The sequence below is a fragment of the Ursus americanus genome, chromosome 33 (assembly GCF_024610735.1).
Source record: "Ursus americanus isolate L20-20 chromosome 33, mUrsAme1.1.p, whole genome shotgun sequence".
NCBI classification, from domain to species: domain Eukaryota; kingdom Metazoa; phylum Chordata; class Mammalia; order Carnivora; family Ursidae; genus Ursus; species Ursus americanus.
The window spans coordinates 5967198-5993252 of NC_142159.1; the positions used below are offsets into that span (position 1 = coordinate 5967198).

General features: G+C 41.8%; 1 protein-coding gene across 2 annotated transcripts in view; it reads left to right on the plus strand.

Annotated features, from left to right (window-relative positions):
- Window positions 1-460: 460 nt before the first annotated feature.
- PHC2 (polyhomeotic homolog 2) overlaps window positions 461-26055 on the plus strand; it is a 109958-nt gene continuing 84363 nt past the window's right edge. The window contains exon 1 of one of the 2 annotated variants that reach the window (XM_087858613.1): window positions 461-565. The gene's annotated coding sequence lies outside the window, so the exon portion shown is untranslated. Of the gene's footprint in view, window positions 566-887; window positions 1413-26055 lie in introns of those variants that run through there. The other variant, XM_087858612.1, reaches the window with a different exon arrangement.

Sequence of the window (26055 nt, forward strand, 5' to 3'; positions counted from 1 at the left end):
TGGGTGAGTGACCTAATCTCTCTGAGCCTCCACTTTCCCTACTATTAAGTGGGGTTAACAGTACTGACATCACAAGGTGACCCCAAAAATCGTTCTGCAGAAAAGTGTTAGGCACGTGGCTCTCATTTACTGAGTCTGAATCCTTGAGAGAGGAGCCAAATTCTGCCCCTCTCCCTCCGTAGGGTGGGAAAAGTGCACGGTGTCTCCGCACGCAATTCAGGTAGGAGAGATGCTCCCGGGGGGGGGGGGGGGGGGCACTGAGATCCAGTGCCTCCCCACTCCCCCCCCCGCCCTCCCAGCCGTTGCCATGGCCACCGGTTCAGGCCCGGAGCAGCACCTAGGCGTGTTCAACCCAATCCCCGCCTTTCCAGAGTGACCATTGGCTGGAGAGACCACGTGACGCGCGCTGGTATGCTAATATATGGTAATCGCTCCCACGCCCCTCCTCCCCGGGCTGTGTCCGAGTAGCCAGCAGGGTGCGCGGCGCCGAGCCGAGGGGGCGGGCTGAGGGGCGGCCCCCGGGAGAGAGCGGCCAGGTGGAGGAGGAGCGCGAACGCGACCGCAGGTAACGGGCGGGCGCGTGCGCGCTGGGGCCGGCTCGCGGCGGACGGGCAGCGCGCGGGGCACTCGGGCCGCTACGCTGCCGGCTTAACCCTTTGGGCGCCCAGCTGTCACGGCCGGGCCGGGGCGCGACGACCGGGCCGGGCCGCGCGGGGCGGGGCACTGCCGTGGGCACGGGCGGGCAGGCGGCGGGCGGCCTGACCCGGGATCCGCGGCGCGGGGCCCGCGCGGGCACCCAGCAGTCGGGCCCGCGGAGCGACCGGCCGCGACGCGCAGGGTGCCGGGACCCAGCGGCGGCGAGGGCTGCGGAGCCGCTGCGGGGTCGGCGCTTGCACCAGGCTGAGGGGGACTGGCCGGAGCACCGGCGCTCGCGTGGCTTCTCGGGTGCCGAGTCCCTTCCGCGCAGAGGCCCGCGCCTCGGCAGCCAGTGGCCTGCCGCGGCCTGCGTCCGCTCCGCTCGTCCCGCAGAGTGCGAGGAGAGCCGGGGGTCGGGCCTGACCTCGGCGTCCCCCCACTCAGCCGGGCCTGACAGCCCGGCCGCCGGCACTTTTGACCCGGAGTCAAGCTGGGCACCCCCCCCCCCGCCCCCGTGGGACGAAGGCAAGATTGGTGCTTGGGGGGGGGGGGGCACCGGCCGAGGGAACTAGGGATTGCCGGTGCTGGGAGGAGAGGACAATCCCCTAAAGGAAAACCAGGCCCCAAGATTTGCCAGGTTTGAGAAGGAGGGATGCCCAGGAAAGGCACTGGCCCCTTGTTTTCTGTGCTGGGTGATGACCTGACACTCACGGGCAAAGGTCACTGCCGGACACCTGGATCGGGTCTGTCATGTCCAGAGGAAGCCGCCGTTTTGCGTGAGTTTCTAACAGATTTCTTATAAGGCAAGGTTTAAATTCATCTTCCTTCCTCGCCCTTCTCCTAGGTCTGTTAACAGAGTGTCTTCTTTGGATTATCCACGCCCCCTCCCCCAACTACCACCAGTTCACTAAGATCAGTGGCAGCTTTCGGCTCATGGTGTAATTTAGCTTTCAGTACGACAGAGATGGTAGGATGGGCCTTGTGCCACTAATGTTAAGCTTGCCCTGGGAGCTTTCTTGGAGGGGGGGGGGGATGTGTCCATCATCAATGGGGATGAAAAACTGGCTCATGTGCCAGTGATATCAATAGATTTTCCTTTATGAGTCTGCTGTCGTTTCTCCCAAATCAAGGGAAAACGTGGTTACACATGAAAAGTACCAGGAACCAATTTGATTTGTGTGAAGTGCAAATTGCACTCCTAACCGCTCTTGATGTCTTTTATCACACAACAACAAACACTTGCTATATGCCAGGCACTCTGCTGTGTCTTGTGCTATGTCTTGGGGATGCAGAGATGAATAAGATAATTAGTCCTTATCCTCAAAGAAGTAGGGGGAGAGACAAATAAAATTGCCCGTAAAAGTGGTAACATAATAGATGTGTATATAAAGAGCTGTGGAAACACAAAGGAGGGAACAATTAGCTGTCTGAGAGGGTCAGAGAAGGCTTTCCAGAACAGAATATGTTGAAGCAAGATCTTGAAGGATGAATAGGAGTTTGCCTCACAGAGAAGATTGGGAAGGACAGGAAGGGCAGCCAAAGCAGAGGAGAGAGTGAATATAGACTCTTGAAGAGTATGGGGTCTCTAGGCAATGGCTTTATATTGTAGCCATGGCCTTTTTCCTTCCTCGATAAAGTCACTTTCCAAAAGTAATCTAGAATTTCTAATTGCCACTACAGTTTTCCAGTAGTATTTTCCTTCTTATTGTTCTTCTTCCCCGCTTCCTCCCCTCATCGGTTTTTCTGAGCCTCGCCCCTGGTCTTTGTCACTTGTATCTTTCCAAGTCACAGTCTAACGTGCAGACATGGGAAAGTGACACTTTGCAGTAGCTCCAAGGTAGAAGACCTGGACACCGGGTCGAATGTGTGGCAATAGAGGACAGATCTACACCATACAACAAGAGGAAAATACAGGGCATAACCAGGGAAGCAGTGCTCGATGTCAGATCTGTGAGGTCAGGTTTCTGAGACCTGAGGAAGTGAGTAATAAGGTCAGAGCCGGGAGAATCTGGAGCACGAGAGGGTCTGGCCTGTGATATGGGTCAGGACAAGCAGTTCAGGATTGAGCCATGAATCATGCAGAAGCGGCAGAGCCCACGGTTAACGTGGTGTCAGCCGCAAAGGACAGGGTTGGATCTGACAGCTTCAAGCAACTATTCAGAAAAGGACAGCACCATCTCCTCAACAGAATATTTCTAGCATTTCCTTCTTTCTATTCTGTCTCCCTCCTTACTCTTATCCTCTTTTGATCCCATTTTCCACCCATGATGCACGTTTATTGGGCTTCTTTTACCAAGGGCTTAGCTACCAAAGCAGAGAAATCCTATTCTGCTGCCTTAGCACCCACCTCCAAAATTCTAAATAGTCCATTTTACCTTAAAACCCATCAACTAGCCAGCCTATCTATGTTCACTTTCTAATCATTTGGAAAGAGCAAGGATGGGCCGAGAGGTGATGCAGTAGACATCCCCAAAACTCACCTAATGTTTGAATCAGATAAAGGCCTTTTAGCTTTGTGTAAACCAACATTTATTTTTAGAATGGATAGTGGTGAATTTTTGGCAAATCCCCTGTCTCGAACTATATTACAGATCAAGCAACGTGAAGAAGGTGATGTGCCTAATATGCGTTGCTCGGATTGACAATTCTGTAAGTGCTAGAGAGTCACGGGTGCTCTTTAAGCAATTTTCTCAATCACTGTGTTTACTGAGCACCTGCTTGTGTGCAAATACTGTGCGGTATTTGTGCTTTGGAAGAGACAGGAAAATGAGGGAGGTGGTGTAGTCTGGGGGTTATTCTCAGCTAGGCAAGGGTTTGGATCCCAGTTCCACCAGTTACTAGCTATGTGACTTGGACGAGTGAGTTGACTTTGTTTCTTTGTAACAATGCCACCTTCCTCATGGAGTTGTGAGGATTAAATGTATAGCAGCCATTAAGTAAATTTTCAAAGTTCTGAAACATGTGGTATTATAGGAGTCAATAAAAGAGAAAGATCGTTGTGGACTCTGATTACGAAGGAAGGCTTTTTTCAGACGCACGGTTAATTTTGTTCTATAGAGAGAAGGAGGGTGGAAGGAATTTCCAGATGGGAAAAATCATGTTTATAAAGCACGGGACTGGAGAATGGAAGAAAGTTTTCAGGGCCCAATCTGGCAAGATCAGAAGTTTTAAGCAGAGAAGTTGTAAGACTGGAAGGGGTGGTTGAAGCCCGATTTTAACAGGCATTGAATGCTGAACGAAGGAGTTAGAACTTTATTCCATACGATGGAAAGTCTAAAGATGTTTGATTAGGGAAATGTGGGGTCGTGAGAGTCTTTTTAAGAAGATTCTCAACAACGGTGTGGAGAATAAACTTTAGTAGGGATAGAGAGGACTGCACAACCAGCTAGTACACTGGTGACATAGTCTAGATGTGAGGGGGTAAGGAGTCGAAGTAGGGTGATGACAGTGAAAATAAAAGATGGGTTCAATAAGTATCATGAAGGAAACATGAACAGGACTTTATGACTGTGGATATGGAGGACAAGAAATAAGGAAGAATCAGATATAGCCTTGAACATGGGTGATAAGATGAACAGAGATAAGACAAAGAGGAAAGCCAGTTTGGGGAGAAGAGGAAAAGCTAGGTGCTAGATATCTTGAGGTGATACTGGAGCTTACAAGTGGACATGTGCCCTAAGTATTCGGAAGTGGGGGGGCGGGGCTAGTGCTCAAAAAAGAGAAGTCAAGGAGTCTTATGTGGAGAAGGTGATCGTTGAAGCCACGTGATTAGCTTAGTTGACCAGAGGTAGCAGCATAGAAACAAGCTTGGAGAAACCCACATCTAGGAAGGTTAAGAAAAAGTAATAGGGTTAGTATGGTAGAAAAAAAGGAATAACAGAGAAGCCGAAGAACCATCTAATTTATTCATCCAACAAACGCGTTCTCTTCGCGACCCTTTGTGTCCCGGATAGATGCAAGGCTGACGGGACACGCTGTTAGCCATGAGGGTGCAGTGTCAGCAAAAGTCAGGAAGGAGAAGAGAGGGTTTCAAGCTGGAGGAATTGGTCAGCAGTATGAAACTGTACAGAGAAAGTGGGAAACGCCCATTCTATTTAGTAAGCGGGGGGTCATCAGTAACTTTCTGAGAACAATAGCTTCAGTTCGGGGAGGTGGCCACGGGGATATTAAATGCCAGAGTAAAGAGGATTGTGGCCTGAGATGTGGATAAAAAATGGAGGCAGCATGTCCATCACCCTTTGTATGCTTTGCAATCAATGGGAAGAGAAAAGTAGGAAAGTGCTTAGAGAGGCAGAAGAGCCACGCAGAAGATTCGATCTTCCTTGTCTGCCTCATTATTTCGGTTGTCCTAAAATCCCAGTCACATGCTTTCATATCCTTGATAGCAGTTCAGCAGTTCATCTCTTAAACTTACTGCTTTGATAATTACCTGCACATTTCACTGAACAATAATAGTTCTGCTACCACTTGTTGAGTGCTTACCATGTGCTAAACACTTTGTATACATTCTATTCATTATCCCATTTACTCCTCACAATACTGGATTACAACCACACAACCTCTTGGAAGTATGGAGAGGCTAAACAGATTGCCTAAGATCACATAAGTAATGGCTGGCAGAGGTGGGATTTGGACCCGACTCTGACTCTAAAGAACCATGCTATACTGTCCCTGAAGGCAGGATGAGCTTCACAGGTGCGCAACCTATGCAACTTCCCAGGGCCCTGCACTTAGAGGGGCTCCTCACTTGGTTTAATGCTCTGTTGTTGCTGTCTTGAAATTCTTAATTTTTAAACGAGGGTCCTGCTCTTTCATTTTGCACTGGACCCTACACATCCTCGAATAAGATCTGCCTGAAGCTCCCAGTACCACCTCCTGACACCGGAAAAGCATGTCGTGCTGGATCCCTTGTTTTGGGTTGTGTAGTATGTCAAAGTCCTTGTGTCATGGTGCACGATCATATTTTCCTGTGGTCTTCTCCTTTTGGACTCCTGATAGAAAGGGCAAATGGGGAATATTTTGAGGTTCAAATAGATAGTATGAAGAGAAGAGAATAAAGAGGCAAGGAATTATTACCCGGAAGGGCTCCTGGAAACTCATCCATCACAGCTTGAGAGTATCATTAGGTAACGTTATAGTCCTGATGCTGTTGTTACTCCCAATTTAAATAAGAAATGAGTTTTATTCCTTTTGTAGTCAGATATTCCCATTTGCTTGTAGGAAGCTATGGCAAGCATTTTTTAACCTACTTAAACAGAAATTGAGATTGAACGGGTATAATACAACTTGTCTGCCCTGATCTGATGCCTTTTTAGTCAGGCTGATGCTACCCCTTGACCCCCACGCCATGGACTACCCAGAAGCTTTGAACCATGTGGCCCATTTCCCATGGGTTGTCTGGAATGCTCACGTTCTACTCTTGTCTTTGTTGCCTGCTCTATTCTTCTATCTACCCATCTGAATCAGGAAAACTTAATCTTTGATATTATCTCTTATTTTTGGCTTTACAGTCATTACTTTGCACTGACAACAAATGAAGTTTTTCTGGTTCTCCTGATTACTGCTCTTTCAAAAACAGCTTTTACTCATTCTCTTGCTCCTCCCACTCCCGGTCCTTCTGGGTAATTATTTGGCTAGTACTGACCAAGTCCTTACACCACATGATACTAGCTGACCACTTGACCAGGTCTGAACACCAGCCAACTTAGGTTCTTCTGTCAGACAAGACTGAGACTGGGTTGTTTCCTCCCATTACCTGTGTTATTCCCATTCCCAGAGTGCTTGTTCTCACTTTCTACTCCCCGTATGGACCAGGTGAGCCTAAGGATGTGTACGATTAAAACTATAAAGAGATTCAGAGTATAACCTCTGGTATATGTCACGAAACAAAGTTTAGATGGCCAGGTGTTCTCCATGGTCTATTTGTGCTAGTGGTATAGTCGCCATAGGGCAGGTAGTAGTTGTCTGTTGGTGTGTAACAAATTACCACCAAATCTATCAGCTGAAAACAACAGACTTCTCTCGATCTATTCATATTGCATCTCAGAAGCATTTCCCCACTTGCTTTTAATGTATTGGTATCCTTCCTCTCTGGTCTTCCTTTGTGCTCTAACATCTCATTTGAGCACTTAGCACACTGTTGTAATTGCTAGGAACTATGTCTTTTTCATTGTCTGTAGCTTCAGTTCTGAAAACCATTCCTTGAACATAGTAAATGCTCAATAAATAGTTGTCGACTATGCTTGCAACTTACATACGTTTTACTCTAGAAAACATATATACTGCAAAGTATCCAGCCTTGTGCCCTGTGATAAATACACCCTTCTTCATTTCCCTGTCTAGAGGTTCAATATCGTTGTTGTTGCAGATGTAAAGAAACCATTGTGCATGTCAGACTTGTTGATGAGCAAACTCACCTATTCCAGGGAGGGCTTCTTGAACTTGTTTCTGTCCGTTAAGTCCCTTCTCCAACCATACTCTGAAACCAGTTCTGGCCTTTGTAGGAAATTGTAAAACGAGCCCCTGCCCGAAGATACTTGGTTCAAAATAACAAAGCCAGCATCGGTTCAGTATTTAAATATTTGACTATAAACTTTATGAAGGCAGGACCTGGGTCTGGCTTATTCACTGCTGTATTCCCAGCACCGAGTACTTTAGATGCTTAATCAATACACGGTGGACGAATTAATGACACTCCATACTTGGTACTCATGTTCCATTCCTGTTATCCAGGTCCTGATCTCTGATCACCCAGAATCCTAGGTGTTCATCATTTTGTATGGCCCAGACATTCTATCTTGGTCCTTGGCCCTCCTCTTCCAGCTCTTTATCATAGCTGATCTTTGGGAATTTGACTCCTTGCTTCCTCTGAATTAATTCAGAGGCACCTCTTCCTCTCTTGATCTTCCTAACTAATAATATTGGCCAGATGCCCTTAGGCGAATATTCTTTTCTCTACCTATAGCCAGAAACTCTATGTGTTAAAAAATATTGAGCTGAAGAGAATTACATTCAGATTTCAAAAGAAAGGAGACAGGCCCCTTAAGAAGCAAATTTTGGCCAGAAACCAGGTTCTAAAATTTTGTGAGTCTGTTAAACTGATTAACTTGTAAGCTTAAGCAATTCAATGCAAATTAATTTTTATACCAACCAGCAAATCAAAGGAGGGGAGGGAATTAAGTGAGTGTGTAAATATGGTTGCCAGGGAAACTTTTGCTGACAGAAGAGAGAACCTCACAGGAATTTATGCAGGCCTAAGAAAGCAATGTAACCTGATCTTTCTCCGTTCTCTCTCTGATGGAGGAAGAAAACAACATAGAAACCATGGGTACAGATAAGGGTGGTTTTAGGCTTTTCTAGAGACTTGAGGACTAAGTTCTCCCTCTTGAAGCAGGGCTGAGTAGTAGAGTTCTCCAGAGCAAATATGACTATTGTAGGGCACCCGTTACTTCTGAGGAAACATCTGGAAATGCAGAGTTCTAAATCCATCTCTGAAATGGCACTCACTCATTCAGCACGTATGTATTCAGCACTCTCTAGACGGCCCATTGCCCAAAGGGAATACGATTATAAGAGATTGATAGCAGTTTGAAGGTACTGTATCACACCTAGTGGACGGACTTAAAATTTTGTCTAAATTAAGTTTTTGAATAAAGGGTAATATGGGCCTAAATATTTAATGCTTTTTAAAGAAATACAATTCTGTTTCTGTGGACAAAGCTTGAACACAAGGGCATTTGCTGCCATATTTCTACTCTCGGGTCACCGCTCTTGAGAAGTACCTAACCTGTTGATCCATCAAGTCACACCCCAAGGTCGATATTCATCTGGTGACAGTGTCATCTGAATTGTAGGCGTAATACCGGTAAAGGACAATCTATCTCTTAGAGAGCTAAAATCATGAGATCCTTAATATTTTAGCTACAAACAATGGGTGGTTTGAGATCTAAACTCTTGGCTGTAAAATGCATTTGGATTGAAATGTATAACACCATTACATATCTGAGGCCTATCATTCAGTGTTTGCCCTTTCACCTTCCTGTGCTGGAGTTTTGTACTGTGTGTGGTGGCTTTCAGTGGCCTGCGGACAGGTTAGTAGAGGGTAATGGTTAACAGCGTGGACTCTCGAGCCAGACCATTCCCGTTCCAGCCCCGCCTCTACCACTCATTAACTGAGCTTTACAGCTTTCTTAGAGCCTCCTTGTGCACAGTGCGGATAATAATAGTACCCACCTCGAAGAAGTATAGAATTAAACAGGTTAATACATGTGAGATGCGTATGCACCATGTAAGCTGTACCTTTTATTATTTCCTGTGTCCTCCTAGATAGTTGGGTCGATTCCATTTGAAGGAAGGGCTGATTGAGATACACAGAGGTATAATTTCCCTAAAGTTGCATGCTAAGTTTGGGCTCAGATTATTTGCATTAATTTAGCCCTGAAGTTTTCCATTCTACTCTGTAAGAGAGAGGGAAAATGAGACTTTGAGTAGGAGAGAAGAACTTGGCTTTTGGAGCATTTTGAAATTGGGGTTACTTCACAAAAGATGGTGACACTAAAGCATAGGAAAATGGAGTTGTCTTCTCAAAAGCGAAATCAGTGTGAGAAATGGTTGGGAATCATATAAGACAGGGGATGTCATACTGGGGCAGGCCTGTCGTATGTCAAGCTCCAAATTCTGTCTCTGATCATGATAACGGGGGACAGTTGGAGGAAGTCTTATAGCTGCCATCCATGACGGGATCTTCTGGTTATAGGGACGGACCCTCCCATCCGTAACTGTCTTAGTGTCCTGGTATGTCTTGGTCACTCAAGGACTTACCTCTATTTCTATTTTAGGTCTTTAAAATCTGTTCATTTATTCAACATTTTTAAAGCTCTGCACCCCCATGCTAGTCTAGGGACACAAAGATGACTAGAATCCAATCCTGGCACCCCAGAGGTTTATAAAGGAAAACAGACATGGAAACCTAAATTATGGTATTGTTCTCACTGCCACTCATAGGAGTATGGACAAGGTGTTTTGAAAGCTTAGAGGAGGAATCACTTAATTCTGCTTGGAAAAGTCACCTTCTGAAGAAAATGACAACTGAGATAATGACAGGAGGATAGGGAGTCCTTAGGCGGACAGCGAGGCTCAGACAGAGGGAGCAGTATGCGCCAAGGTGGGGTGTCCTTGCACGGGAGAGCAAGTGTATGCGGGGAGTTGCAAGTCATCTGACATGACCGGAACATAGCATACGAGGAGGGTAGCGGCAGAGACAAGGCTGAAAAGTAGGCCAGGAACACACACAAAAGGCTTGGCTGGCCAGGCTAAGGAATCTGGACTTATTGTTGGAGGCCCCGCAGAAGTGTTGAAGCAGTGACAGGCTCAGAGCTGCAGTCCAGAGAGTGGTTTGGACGGGAGCGAGACCGGACACACAGTCACGCGGTCAGAAGGGCGCCTCTTGCTCAACTTCCCATCTCCTGCTGGTATTTTTACTATTGAATATGTGTGCTTGTTCTTCCAGCCCATTGATCTGGATTGATCGATGACATGCCAGGTACAGGGCTAACTGCTGGAAATCCTGAGACAAACCACACGCTACCCATGCCTTGCGGTTGCTGTCAGGGTCTTATTCATCCTAAACAAAAGCTTGCTTGAGTTTTTCGGCTCTCCTGCCCACCCTCCCCCCTCCCCTCCGTCCTCGGGCTGGTGTTGTGTGTGTGAAGATGAGCTGGTTGGGGTTGGCCTTGTCTGTGCTCACCATGATGTCCGTGTCCCCATCATAACTCGCTCCTCTCAACCTTCTCTCCTAAGTGCAGAGATCTCATCATTTAGTGAATCCCTGTGCAGAGTGAGTCAATCACCTCCCATTTTTAGACTTTTGCTATTTAAATTCTTGTCTCATTTCCCCAAACATCAGGTGTTCTAGGTTAGTGCGCTTAGTCAGACGGTAAACCCTTCAGGCCCTACTGTCCTTTACTGGTTTACAAAGTCCTTACTCTCTTCATCCTTTTTTCCTTCTTACCCCAAGGATATGCATACCAGAATTGCAGACTGCGTTATTTTCTTGGCTTTTTCTATGTGGTGTTAACACCTTTCACCCATGAGATCACAGTCTCCAAAGGAAAAACTCCTCCCACTCTGAAAATATGGAAGATGAGAGGCTATTTCTACTGCAGTAGAATGCAGATAGTGTTCTGTTAGAAATAGTCATATTTAGTACGTAATAATAAATTGGGATTACGATTTACTGAGCAGTTGTTCTCTGTGCTAATTGTCATGCTGGAACTCTACATGAGTTCTTCGTTAAACCTCACAACCACTCTGTGGCGTAAGAACTTCTTATTCCTATTTTACAGATGAAGAAACAGGCTCAAAGAGGTGAAATGATTTGTCCAAGGTCACATCACTAATGCATAATAGCGTCAGCTCTCAAACTCAGGTCTGATTCTAGAAGTGAATTTCTTCACTACTGTGGAGCACAGGGTAAATATGCAGGGTCTGAGTGGAGGTACCTGTGGTCATGGAGAGTGAGCCCTTTGTTTTCAACCTTTAGTGACAACTGCCATTGTCAGATCTAGTTCTTGGTTCTTGCTAGCCTTTTTTGTTTGTTTGTTTGTTTAATTTGTCATAGAGAGAGAGAGCACAAGCAGGGAGAGAGGCAGGTAGAGGAAGAAGCAGGCTCCCCGCTGAGCAGGGAGCCCAATGCAGGACTCAATCCCTGGACCCTGGGATTATGACCTGAGCTGAAGGCAGATGCTTAACCGACTGAGCCACCCAGGCCTCCCTTTCCCCCCTTTACTAGCCATTTTAATAAGCTATTTTATTTGGATCATAAGAGGTCATAGTAAGTTTCTAGTAGCCCCCTGCCCCCAGAGTTTGTGATGTTCGTCTTAATTTTATGGATTTGAGTTTGTGTGGTCGCCCTTAGAGATGTTGTAGTTCATTATGGATGTGATGCTCACAGTTTGGGGACCTACCTTCAGGTGAAAACGTTGTGCCTTGGCATATGCTTGCATATTCTAACAGGTTTGTTGTAGAGAGAGCTAAATGTCCTGTTAAAAAATGTTATATATGGTGTAATTTCCACAGAAGATCAGTCTACCCCAGGGATGGGTGTAATAGGTTGAATAATGGTTATCCAAAGATAATTAGGTCCTAGTCCCTGGAACTTATAAATGTTACCTTATAAAGAAAACAGGTCTTTGCAGACGCGATTAAGTTAAGGATCTTGACACGAGGAGATTATCCTGGATAATCTGGGTAGGCCGTAAATTCAACCTCAAATGTCATTCCGAGAGACGAAGGGAGTTTTGATGCACAGAGAGGAGGAGGCAATGTAAACACAGGCAGAGATTAGAGGGGTGCAGCCACAAGCCAAGGAACGTGCAGCTGGAAGAGTCTGGGGGTATATTCTCCTGGAGTCCAGGAGTAGAATCTCCGGGGAGAATGCGCCTTGCCAGCCCCTCGATTTCAGCCCAGTGAAACTGACATTGAAATCCCAGCCTCCAGGACCGCGAGAGAATACATTTCTGTGGTTTTAAGGAAGTTTGTGGTGATTTGTGACGCCAGCCACACGGAACGAATACAGTGAGAATAGTCTCTTCTTGTGCTGCTTCGTTCATTTTGAGGACACATATCATGACTCAATAAAGGTGACAACCAGCTAATATGACATGAGTAATGATAGTGATTTCAGCAAACACTTGTGTAGTGCTCACTGTGTGCCAGGTACTGTTGTAAGCATTTGAAATGCATTTGTTCGTTCAGTTTTCGTAACAACCATATGAGGGAAATTCTATTACTATCTCCACTTAAAAATGGGGACATGGAAGTACAGAGAAGTTAGGTGACTTGGCCAAAATCAGGTACCTAGTGGGGCTGGGACCTGAACCCAGCAGTCTGGCTCCAAGTTCATGCTACGAAACACTAAACGGGGATTTGTACTTGGGAGGAATCGTCAGTGTCAGTCCTCTGGCCACTCTCTCCATGTTTTCTGCTATATTCACTGAATTTGCCTTCCTCCATGTGTTGTTCTTTATCTTTAACGTCTTTTCTCTGTTTTTTTTTTTTTCTTTTTATAATAGCCTTGTGTGGTTCTGGTATCAGTAATTCTGGCTCCATAAAATGAGTAGGTAAGAATTTCCTTTTTCCACTTTCTGGAAGAGTTTATAGAGCATTGGTTTTATTTCTTTTTTGAATCTTCAGTAGAATTCACCAGTAAAGTCATCTGGGCCTGGTGTTTTCTCTATGGAAAGCTTTTATGCCAAGAGCTTATGTTCTTTAATAGATAAAGGGCTATTCAAGTTATTTCTTCTTGAGTGAGCTGCGATAGCTTGTGTCTTTCCAGGATTTGTCCATTTCGTCTAAGTCGTTTACTTTATTGGCTGTAGGATCCTTTTAATGTCTGTAGGCTCTTTCATTCTTATTATTGATAGTTTGTGTCTTTTTTCCCCTGGTCATTCTGAATAGATTTTCATCAATTTTATTGACTTTTGTCAAAGGACCAGCTTTTCATTTCATTGATTTTTCTCTAAACTTTTTCTGCATTCTGTTTTATTGATTTCCCTTCTCACCTTTGTTATTTCCTTTCGTTACATTTCACTTGCTCTTCTTTTTCTAGCTTCATAAGGTAGAAGCTGAGATTAATGATTTGAAATCTTTCTTCTTTTCTAATATAGGTGGTTTAATGCTATAAATTTTCCTCTAAGTCTGGCTTTAGCTATATCCGATAAATTTTGATATGTAATGTTTTTGTTTTCATTCAGTGCAAAATATCTTCTACTTTCCCTTGTGATTTCTCCTTTGACCCATGAGCTATTTTGAAGTATGCTGTTTTCTTTCCGCACACTTAGGATTTTCCTAATAGCTTGTTATAGATTCAAGTATAATTTTCTTACGCTCAGAAAATATATAGTTTTCATGATTTTAATTCTTTCAAATTTATTAAGACTTATTTTATGATCCAGAACGTGTATTCTGTTGTTACTGGGTAGAGTGATATAGATATAGATAATATCAGATTGGTAGTGTTCAAGTCTTTTACATCTTTATTAATTTTTCTATCTACTTGTTTTATCAATTACTAAGAGAAAAGAATTGAAACTTCTAACTGTAATTGCAAATTTATCTTTCCCTCTTTTTGGTTCTATCAGTTTTGCTTTATGTGTTTTGAAACTCTGATGCTGGGTACATACACATTTAGGATTGTATATCCTCTTGATGAATTGAGCCCTTTATTACTATGAAATGATCTTCTTTTTCTCTGGTAATACTCCTTGTTCTGAAGTCTACTTTACCCAATGTGGGTATGGTCACTATAGCTTTCTTATGGTTATTTGCGTGGTATCTTTTCCATCCTTTTACTTTTAACCCATATATGTCTTCATTTTTAAAGTGGGTTTCTTATAGAATGCATTTAGTTGGGTCTTGCTTTTTAATCCAATATGAAAATTTCTGCCTTTTAATTGATTTGTTTACAATTAACATTTAATATAATTATCGATATGGTTGGGTATAAGTAGCCCATCTTTCTATTTGTTTTCCATTTGTCCTGTTTTTTGTTCCTTTTTTTCTCTTTCTGCCCAATTTTGGATTATTCAAGTTTCTTATTTATGACTTTATCTTCATAATCGCCTTATTGCCTTTATAACTTTGTTCTATCTTTTTTTTTTTTAAAGATTTTATTTATTTGAAAGAGAGAAAGAGCATGAAAAGTGGAAGGACAGAGGAAAAAGTAGACTCCCTGCTGAGCAGGGAGCCTGATGTGGGGCTCGATGTGGGGCTCGATCCCAGAACCCTGGGATCATGACCTGAGCTGAAGGCAAACACTTAACCGACTGAGCCACCCAGGCACCCCATTCTGTCCTTTTTTGTAATTGCTTTCATGGTTATAATATACGTATTTAACTTATCCTCATTTATCTTCAAATAATAATATATTACTTCATGTATAGTAAGAACTTCAAAAGTATATACTTCGATTTCTCCCCTCCTGTTTTTTGTGCTGTTATATTTTATTTACTGTTATTGTTTTTGATTTAGATAGCTATCTTTTTAAACATATTGAAAAATGAGAAAACATGACTTTTATGTTTACCCACTTTCTTACTGTTTTGGAGACTCTTTTTATTCCTTTGTGTTTCCATCTTTTATCAATTTCTTTTAGCCCAAAGAACTTCCTTTAACATTTTTGGTAGTGCAGGGATGCTGGAATTAATTCTTTCAGTGTTTTTCTGTTTGAAAAGTTTTACTTTATCTTCATTTTGAGAGGCCTTTTTACTGAGTAAAGAATTCTAGGTTGGCAGGCTTTTTTCTTCTAGTACTTTAAAGATTGGCCACTGGCTTGAATAGTTTATGATAAGAAGTTTGCTGTAATTCTTTTTTTTTTTTTTTAAGATTTTATCTATTTGTCAGAGAGAGAGCATGCACAAGCAAGGGGAGCAGCAGGCAGAGGGAGAAGCAGGCTCCCTACTGAGCAAGGAGCCCAACGCAGTACTCAATCCCAGGACCAGTTCATGTCCTGAGCTGAAGGCAGACGCTTAACCAGACTGAGCCACCTAGGCATTCCTTTGCTGTAATTCTTATCTTTGGTCCTCCAATGTGTCTTTTTTCCCTCTGGCTACTTTTAGGTTTCTCTTTTTATCACTTAAGCAATTTGATCAGGATATTTCTTGGAATCATTTTCTTTGTATTTATTCTGTGTGGATTTGTACTCCTTGGATCTGTGGGTTTCTAGTTTTGATCAAAATTGGAAAATTTTTAACCCTTATTTCTTCAAAGGTTTTTTCCTGTCCCCTTCCTCCCCAGATCTCTTTTCCCTTTGAACTCCAAATTCATGAATGTTAGAGTGCTTGATATTGTCCCACTGTTCACTGATTCTCTGTTCATTTTTATTCTGTCTTTTGTTTCTCTGTGCTTCATTTTAGATAGTTTCTAAGGCTGTGTCTTCAAGTTCACTGTCTTTTCTTCTGAAGTTCCCAATCCATGTTTAATCTAATTCAGCATATTTTTAATTTCAGGTGTTATATTTTAGTCTCTAGATGTTTAACGTCTTTTTTAAAAAATCTTCTTTCTCTTGTCCTCATTTTCCTCTACTTCTTGAACGTGTGGAATGTATTTGTTAAAGGTATTTTAATATCCTTGTCTGCTAGTTCTTTCAACCCTGTTGTTTCTGGGTATGACTTTATTTATATTGTTTTCTCCTAGTTAACAAGTTTCTTTACATGGCTGGGATTTTTTATTGAATAGTGAACACTGCTTATTTTCTATTCTTGGTTGCTATATTTTGCTGTGGAATGTACTTAAATTACCTGGAATCAGTTTGATCCTCTCAGGGACTGCTTTTATGCTTTGTTATGGGGATCGAGAGCAGCCTTTATTCTAGAACTAATTTAACTCCTACTACTATGGCAGTATCCTTTGAGGATTCTAATTCCTTGTGTATTACAAGGTCCTTCTACTCCGACTGATGTGAGCACAACTACTTCCAGTCCTGCGTGAACTCTGGGAATTGTTCTGCTTACTCCTTTACAATAGTCTTGTGCAGTTTCCTCTCACATGTGTACAAACCTGTGCTCAGCCAAAGACTCCAGGGAGGCTTGTCTGTAGATGGAACTGTGGAGTATGTGCTCTCCCTCCCCTCCTCGCTCTATGCAGCACCATTCTCTCTGGCTCTCTGTGCCACAAATTCTGGGCACTTGGCCCCCGTAGCTCTAATCTGGGTCTCCTCAACTAAGTGAGCTCTGTTTGGGCTCACCGCCTTTGTACTACAACCTGGAAACTGCCTTCAGGCAATAAGCTAATGCGATCATAGGGCTCACTTTGTTTCACTTTATTTCAGAGATCATAGGCCTGCGTTGTCTATCAACCAATGTCTGAAAAACGTTGCTTTATATATTTTGCCCATGTTTTAGTTGTTCAAGGCAGACAGATAAATGTGATCCCTGTTTCTCCAGTTTTTTTAAGAGAGAGAGAGAGCATGCGAGTGGGGTGGAGGGGCAGAGGGAGGGAAAGAATCCTAAGCAGACTCCCTGCCCAGTGCAGAGACCCACACAGAGCTTGATCTCACAACACTGAGATCATGACCTGAGCCAAAATCAAGAGTCAGACACTTAACCAACTGAGCCACCCAGGCGCCCCTCTCTAGTTTTTAAGTGAAAGTCTCTAACTTCTTTTCTAGGGACCTTACATGTTGATAGTAGGTTCCTTCTCTAAAGAAACTCGGGTCACTTCAGACATGGCTTTTGAATAGTTAAAAAATTAGATCTGTATTTAAAGTAATAGTCCAGGCTCCTGGGTTGCTCATGTGGTTGAGTGTCTGCCTTGGGCACGGATCATGATCTCCGGGTCGTAGGATCGAGCCCCACGGCGGGCTCCTTGCTCAGCAGGGAATCTGCTTCTCCCTCATCTTCTGCCTCTCCCCCTGCTTGTGCTCCATCTCTCTGTCTCAAATAACTAAATAAAATCTTTCTTTTAAAAATAAAGTAATTGTCATATATCTAGATAAATCAAAATAGGGTTTAAGAGATTTAAAGACTAATTCATTGTTATTGGGATGGCAAGGGGTCAAAAAGGAATTTCAAAATAGGGCTAAAGCTATCCAGATGGAGATTTACTGAGGTTCCATGGTTGTACAGGGCTGTATCCAGTTACTGAGTCTTGGCTATAAGCTTTCTAACTGCCCTACTATCTATTTAAATTCCTTCTTTGTTAATGTTTAGTTTATGCCTCATCCCAATATTCAAACAAGAGCGAAACACTCTGAACCACTGAGATAAAGATCAAAACTGTAGTTAGAAGATCGAAGAAAATGTCAACAATGTTTGAACTCTGGAACCCTCCAACAACTACTGACTGTCTGACCCCAGAACTGATATTTTTGTTCATGTCCTTGATGGCTGCACTGAAAATAAATGAGGCCAGTTACAACAATCTATCCTTGGACTAGGTTATGGAGGCCAGTGAATCAACCTCAACTATTAACCCTGTGTGTGTGTGTGTGTGTGTGTGTGTGTGTGTGAGAGAGAGAGAGAGAGAGAGAGAATGCAGGTGTGCATGTGTACATATTTATCATCTTATATGTTCCAGGCATCCCATTAAATCTTTATAATAGCCCTATGAATTTGGCTTTTAGATATTACATATTAGGTATTCAGTGAAAAAGCTGAGATCCAGAGATACCAAATGACTTGTTCAAGTTCATGATGCCGTACTGCATTACCCTCAGTAGCACCATAATTCAGTTGTCAGTAGACCATAAACACAACCTGGGGCCATTCATCTTGCAATTATATACGCTGAACCACAAAAGGTATTGTAAGACAGGGTTGGATAGATAATCACTGTGTCTTTCATTAGCAAAAACAATTCCAAGTTCACAATTTACATACAGCGGATCAAAACAATAAGTAGGCAGTGAGGATAGTACATTGTTATCTATACAGGCCCATTTAACTGAAAAAGACAGATACACCCCCAATACGATACTGCCTGTTACTCAAAGACAGACATTTTCGTTTGAAGTCATAGTTAACTATTATTAGCAAAGTCTAACAGCGTTTGCAACTTTGTCTTAAAATTATGATCTTCATAAAGAACCTTCACATTTGAGATTGCTACCATGGAATGGTTTTTCTGTGGTTGCTTTCCAGCTGTGCCATTGCAGAATAAGGTTCTACATTAAAGTCATAATTTTATCTTTTTGTTAGCAGTGTCCTTGATTTAGCTCATCACAATGAAGCTACCTCAAGTTCCTGCTATAATTGTGTTCTGCCTATGCCCTGTCTAAGTGTTGGCGGACTGGCCGTATTTCAAGACTGTGGTATTCAGCAGTAGGCTCAATAAATACTTGTTAATTTAGCAATGCTAGTTATCCTATTATTCATGCTATTTCTGGTGAAACCTGGATTATAACTACTTAACAATCCATATATAGAGTCCCTGATGATAACCCCAAGTTTCTTCCATATAGACATAAATGCCACTAACCTTTTCTTCGGCGTGTGGTTACTTGAGTATTAGGGCCTTACTTTTTAAGACTACAACAGTTTTAAAATTCTATTTTTGAATTTTTCAATAAATGTGCTATCCTTCATATACAAGGATGACAGTTCTAATGCATCATCAGTACTCTTTCAAGTTTCTCTTTCTACTATCAGAGATAAGTTGTACTGAACTAACACATTTGTATTTATTTGGGTAGGGTCTAGGGAGGGTACATATACCTGGGTTGTATTAGTGAGGTTTGATCCAGTGTGAAATGTGCTTACCTGTTAAAAGATTAAATGTGTAGCTTTATTAGGCAATCAGCCATCATGCTTTTTACATATACAATGAAGATTCAGGATTCACATTTTGTTTTTTTCTTTTTCCTCTTCACCAAAATTTAGGGTGAAGCTAGTGGTAATTCAGTAAAAGAGTAGAAATCATGTTAGTGTTTGCATGTATATATATAGTAACACCTTGATTAATAAGTGGTCTTATAGGGGCTCCTGGGTGGCACAGCGGTTAAGCGTCTGCCTTCGGCTCAGGGCGTGATCCCAGCGTTATGGGATCGAGCCCCACATCGGGCTCCTCTGCTATGAGCCTGCTTCTTCCTCTCCCACTCCCGCTGCTGTGTTCCCTCTCTCGCTGGCTGTCTCTATCTCTGTTAAATAAATAAATAAAATCTTTAAAAAAAAATAAGTGGTCTTACAATAGTTAAGAGGAAGGATATTTCTGCTATTGTATCTTGTGAGTTTTATAAATTCACTTTAGTTCTACTGGTTTTTTGGTAGATTTAGGATTTTCTGTAAACACAATTATGTCGTCTGCAAATAAAGACAGGTTTACTTCTTCCTTTCCAATCCTTATGCGTTTTTCCCCCTTCCTTATCTAGAACCTCCAGTGTAATAATGAATTGTAATTCCCAATTTTGGAGGGGAAGCATTTGGTCTTTCACTAAATACTTGTTGTGTTAGCTGTAGGTTTTTGTTTCATGTCCTTTTCCTGCTGAGGAAGGGTTTTTTTCTATTCCTCATTTGCTGAGAGTTGCTATGATTTGATATTGAATTTTGAGTGTTTCTCCCTCATCTATAGGGATAATCAAGTGATCTTCTTCTTTATTCTGTTAATACAGTGATTTGCAAAAACTGATTTTCAAATGTCAAATTTTTTCTTAATATAACAAGGACATAGAGACATTCCAGTATATATTCTGTGTATTTGTTGGATTTCTGGCAAAATCTTAGGGTAGTTTAAAATCTCTAGGCTTATTTCCTAGTTGTCTCTCAACTTAAAAGCTACGTGTTAAAGACATAATAATAATCAACAATAATACACCTTTTGGGGGACAACAATGATTATATCAAGTCTCCCTGATTTGTGATTTAAAGATATTTTAGTGAAATCTGAACCAGTGCAAGGAGAATATAGTATTTACACCAACTTTCTGACCATTTTCTTCTCCCATAATTCACAGAAAAATAATCTTGATTCTTTTTGAGATCTTCCTTTTTAAATAAATGAATATACTAGGTAATGAAACTAGTAGGTAATACATAATTGTTGAGAAGTAGTTGACTGGATATTTAGAAGTTATTTTGGAGGGAGGCCTGGGTGGTTCAGTCAGTTAAAGGTCTGCCTTGGGCTCAGGTCATGATCCCAAGGTCCTGGGATCGAGCCCTGCGTCGGGCTCCCTGCTCAGTGGGGAATCTGCTTCTCCTTCTCCCCCTGCCCCTCCACTCCTACTCTCTCTCTCTCTCACTCAAGTTTGCTCACTCTCTTTCTCTCGAATAAATAAATAAAATCTTTAAAAAAAAAAAAAGGTATTTTGGAGTACTAGTCATAATAAGCAGAGTTTCCAGGTGAAGAAAGGCTTGGTTCTTCATCCGGTGATAAAAAAAAAAAGAAGACCCCCATAGTTGGTACCTTGATTATCATGCTTGCTATTCAACCATGATCATAATGTGATGTTCATTCTCTTTACAGGAAGGCCTTTTTATTGTTGGTTACTAGGTATCACTGGGCCTGTTTTATTATGGTGACTGCTATTTTGTGAAGAAGGCGTTTAAATATAGTAAGAGTGATTCATCCCCCCATTGCCACTTCCAGTTCTACAAATGGAAACGGCACTGAAGGGGACATCAGCTGATTTAGTCTTCCATTGAGGTTCTATTTGCAGAGCCCATGATGGCTAAAGGCTTAGTCTGCCCATTACCTCAACAGACCTTTTGTACAAATAAAATTGAATCAAGCAGATGAGTGAATAAGTGTGTCTGGAACGCAGCCCTGCCATCTCACTGCCCTTCTCCTGTGCAGAGCTGCAGTTCCCAGTCCTGTCTGCGCACACACTGCCTGCGGGGTCAAACCCGATTAGGTGCTCTCATCATCTCTCTCAAAGGCTTGGCCTCTTCAGCTTCGAGAAGCAGCATGACCTGTTCCATTCAGCTAGTGCTCTCAGCCCATTCTTTAGCTTCTTCTCTTATGTTCCCGTGGAGTGAGGCTCTGGGCTTGTCCTGCACCTGCTCCCTGAGCACGTCATTCACAGAGACGGTCTGCTCTCTAAGGGAAAGCAGTGAGCCAGTAAGGAAAGAGATGATGGGTTGCACCAACCACAGGGGAAGAGTAAGGCATATTAAAAATGACATCAGTGCAGTAATCCCACAGGGTCTTGAATTGAGCTGGTATGTTTTTACTGGAAATTCCAGTTCATTACAGGCGTTCATTTTTTTCTATAAAGGATTGGGGGCAGGTTTGATTCTCTCCACACCACAGAGACAATTAAGCAGACGAGCCAATTAGAACTTATTAACCAGCACTACACAGAACTACTAAATATACAATAGACCTTCCAGGGAAAGTACATGAAGTTGTTATAATAATGGTTTTCCCTTTGGGTATTCTCTCAAAATATTTTTATTTAGTTAGCATGTGAGAGATAATATAATGTCGTAAGGATAGTTTAAAATGGGGATTACTTGGTAGAAAACAATCACATTGTAAGTATATGACATTCTTTTTTTTAAGATGAGTTCATTTATTTGAGAGAGAACGCAAGCATGGGGAGGGCAGAGGGAGAGGGAAAGAGAAACTTCAGCAGATGCCGCGCTGAGGGTGGAGCCTGATGCAGGGCCCAATCTCAGGACACCAGGATCATGACCTGAGCCGAAACCAGGAGTCGGTCACTCAACCGACTGCCACCCAGGGGCCCCAGGACACCACATTCAGTTTCCAATTTATGTGGGTAAATTTCTGGCTATTTGCAATCAGTTATTCTGAGTGGCCAAAAAGCTGAGAAAAGCTGTGTATAAACCAAGCATGGAAAGAGGTTGGAATTAGGAGAATATAGACTTCTCTGTTAATCAGTGATACATTGATTGGACCTAGAAATGGCCGGTCTGAGGTGACCAATTGTTTTTATCTATTGGAAAAGGAACTGTAGTTTATTTTATCATCAGTTTTTTCTTATTATAAAAGTAATATGAAAAAAGTAGTATGTTTTCATTACAGAATACTCAGCAGGGAAAAAAAATAAGCAAAGCCAACAAAAAACCACTGTTCCTCTACCACCCCAAAGTAATGCTGTTAACATTTTTAGATCCTTCTAGTTTTTATGAGTACATATATATTTTTTACCAAAAAAAAGATCTTGCCATATATGTTCTTTCATAAAGTACTTTTATCATTTTATTGTGAACGTTTTTGTATCATTAAATAGAGTATTCTATGATATGAAGGTATAGTTACTAATCTCCTTCTGATGGGATTTGAAGATTTTTATTTTCCCCCCTTTTTTTTTTTAAAGATTTTATTTATTTATTTGACAGAGATAGAGAAAGCCAGCGAGAGAGGGAACACAAGCAGGGGGAGTGGGAGAGGAAGAAGCAGGCTCAGAGCGGAGGAGCCTGATGTGGGGCTTGATCCCACAACGCCGGGATCACGCCCTGAGCCGAAGGCAGACGCTTAACCGCTGTGCCACCCAGGCGCCCCTATTTTCCCTCTTATAATGGTCATCTAGGTAGCTAAATCTTTGTGAACACCCATGAATATATTTAAGACAAGTTCATAAACATGGAATTAATGGGTCAAAGTTGTATAAAATACAATCGCTCTTGATGCATATTTTTTAAATTTCCTCCAATCTATACATCTGTCAACCATGAGTATATGACGAAAGTCTGACTTCTAAGTTGGACATAATTGAACAGTAGCAAACTCTATATTTGTATTTACCTACTTGCATATGCTTGCACTCTGATGAAATCCTCAAAGTTGATATAAAGTAGTTTTCATTCAAAAACAATACAGTAATTTTCATTGCTTTCAGTATTCAGCTAATACCCTACCACAAGCAGGTGGGAGATGAGGGAAGAGATGACTTCCTAAAAATCCAGTTCTCAGGTGCCTTCAAGTCCCAGGATAGTAATAAAGAAGACAAAAAGACTGGATTTTATCGTTTTTGTCCTAGGTCCTAGAGAAAAGGGGATACACATTAAAAACAAGAAGGATCTCAGGGCACCTGGTTGGCTCAGTCGGTTAAGCACCCAACTCTTGATTTCGGCTCAGGTCATGATCTCAGGGTCCTGAGATCAAGCCCCACATTGGGCTTCGTGCTGGGCATGGAGCCTGCTTAAGATTTTCTCTCTCTCCCTCACCCCCCTCCCCCCTCCCCCATTCTCTCTCTCTAAAAAACAATAACAACAACAACCACCAAGAAGGATCCCTATGTCTTAGGGGCGCCTGGCTGGCTCAATCAATAGAGCATGTGACTCTTGATCTCGGGGTTGTAAGTTTGAGCCCCACATTGGGTGTAGAGATTACTTAAAAATAAAAATCTCAAAAACAAACAAAAGAAAGGACCTCTAATCTTTTAGTGCTTATTGTCTAGTCAGGAGAGTGCGAGAACATACGTCTATGTGAAGCAAACATCGTGCAAATAATAAATTCATATCATTCAAACTGTTCTTTTTGGTTACTGTTTTAAATATGTTATCCCTTTTGCTTATAAACAATCTGACAGAATGTGACCAACTTGATTCCCTCCCTCCCCTGTTTAAAAGTCATCTGTTGGCTTCCTATCATGCTTAATCTGGGAACTTTCATTGCTGATATTGTTATCCTTGGTAATTAGGACCACTGAGGAGAACTAGAAAAGTTGAGAGAAATATTCTTTTTATATTTCTTAAATGTATCAAAGAGCTAACAAAATAGTAGGATAATGCTGTGCTGTTATCTATGGTAAAGCAAGAATCTAGAAGGCAGGGTGACCACTCAAAGCCTCTTTTTCTCTGAAGGCATTTGCTTGTCTGGAAGAAATACCTGTGAAATAAAACCAAGTTTTTGGTAGCCTTATAGGGCAAGGGAGACAGGAATCAAAACCTAACATTTAACCTAGGTAAGAAATCTAATAAGCCCTCCCCTTCTTTAAGCTGGAACCCTAAAGAGTTACACCTTCAGAGTGGGAGTAACCTGGACATAAACCCACCTTGGAGCAGTTCAAATTTGTGTCACTTCAGTGGTCCATGGAACTGCAAACTTTTAACTTAGCCCAGAATGGTTCATACTAGTAGTGTCGTGGGGTGCCTGGCAGAAACAAAGGGAAATCCTTTCTAGTGGCTGGTGCCATTATCCTAGGATTTAAGTTAATTTTTAAAATAATTTTTTTCAGGTGCCTTGATGGCTCAGTAGGTTAAGCATCTGCCTTCGGCTCAGGTCATGATCCCAGAGTCCCAGGATTGAGTGCCACATTGGGCTCCCTGCTCAGCGGAGAGTCTGCTTCTCCCTCTGCCCCTCACCCTGCTCTCATGCTCTCTCTCTCACTTTCAAATGAATAATAAATAAAATCTTTTAAAAAATAATTTTTTCAAATCTAATGACCATCAGTCAAAGATAATAAAAAAAATAACAAGATACCCTGAGTAATAACCAACAGAAACAACAGGTGACACAAGGTCCCACAAAAACTTCAGATATTGCAATTATTAGACAGACTACAAAACAGTTTTGCTGACTATATTTAAAGATATTTTTAATAAGCTTGAAAATACCTGCAGGAACACAAATCTATAAATTTAAAGCATTATAACAGATTTGAAAAAGAACTAAACAGAACTCCTAAAACCGAAAAAATACAATAACCCAAATTAAGAACTCAGTGAACATATTTATCAGCAGATTATACACAGCTGAGGAGAGAACTGAAAGATAGATCTGAGAAAATTATCCAGAAAGCAGCAGAGGAAATAAAATGGTAGAACGTACGCAAGCTAGGATATTTGAAGAGGCGATGACTAAGAGTGCCTCCATTCCAAACTGCTTCTCCACACCTTCTGGGGCTCTCATTTAAAGCATGTTAGCTCTTCTTATTCTTTTTTTTTATATAATAATGTTTTTTTATTTTATTATGTTAGTCACCATACAGTACATCCCTAGTTTTTGATGTAGTGTTCCATGATTCATTACTTGCGTATAACACCCAGTGCACCATGCAATACGTGCCCTCCTTACTACCCATCACCGGCCTATCCCATTCCCCCACCCCCCTCCCCTCTGATGCCCTCAGTTTGTTTCCCAGAGTCCATAGTCTCTCATGCTTCATTCCCAGCTCTTCTCATTCTATCCTTCATGTCTTTTGAGAGAGGATTTCTAGAGACAAAAGGCGTTACTTCAAAAGAGTAAAGGTTTTCATTTCTCAGAAAGATATAAGAATTTAAAAACTATATGCATATGATAAAATGGCCTCAAAATACACAAAGTAAAAAATTTGCAAAACTCTGAGGATGAAGATAATTTTTACAATCAAGGTATCTTGTTTACTTTCTCTGGTGGTATTTGCTATACCAAACAGAAAAAAAAACAGTAAGAATATATAAGATTTGAATAACAACAAATTTCACTGATTAACAACTATCGAATACATATTCTTTTCAAGCACACATGGAAAATTTATAAAAGTTGACCATGTATCAGACAATAGAGCTAGTCTCAAATTTTACAGGGTTAAAATCACACAATATGCTCTCTGACCACAGTGTAATTATATTAATCAATAAAAGTGACTGGAAACATACCATCTGCCCCAAACATTTAGAAATCGAGCAGCACATTTCTGTATAAACCATGGGTCAAAGAACAAATCATAGTCGACAACAAAAATACTAACTGAATGATAATAAAAAATTATGTAAGAACTCCTGGGGTGTAGATAAAGCTGACTTAGAAGGAATTTTGTAGCTTTAAACTCATCCATCTCAAGAAGTTAGAGGAAAAGCAACAAACTTGAAGAAAATAGAAGGAAGGAAGGAAGAAAGACAAGAATAGAAATGAATGAAATAGAAAATATTCACAGAGAATCAGCAAAACAAAAGTTGGCTCTTTATGAAGACTAATAAGATTATAAATCTTTAATAAGACCGATCAAGAAAAAAAAGGCACAGATAAGCAAAACCAAGAATG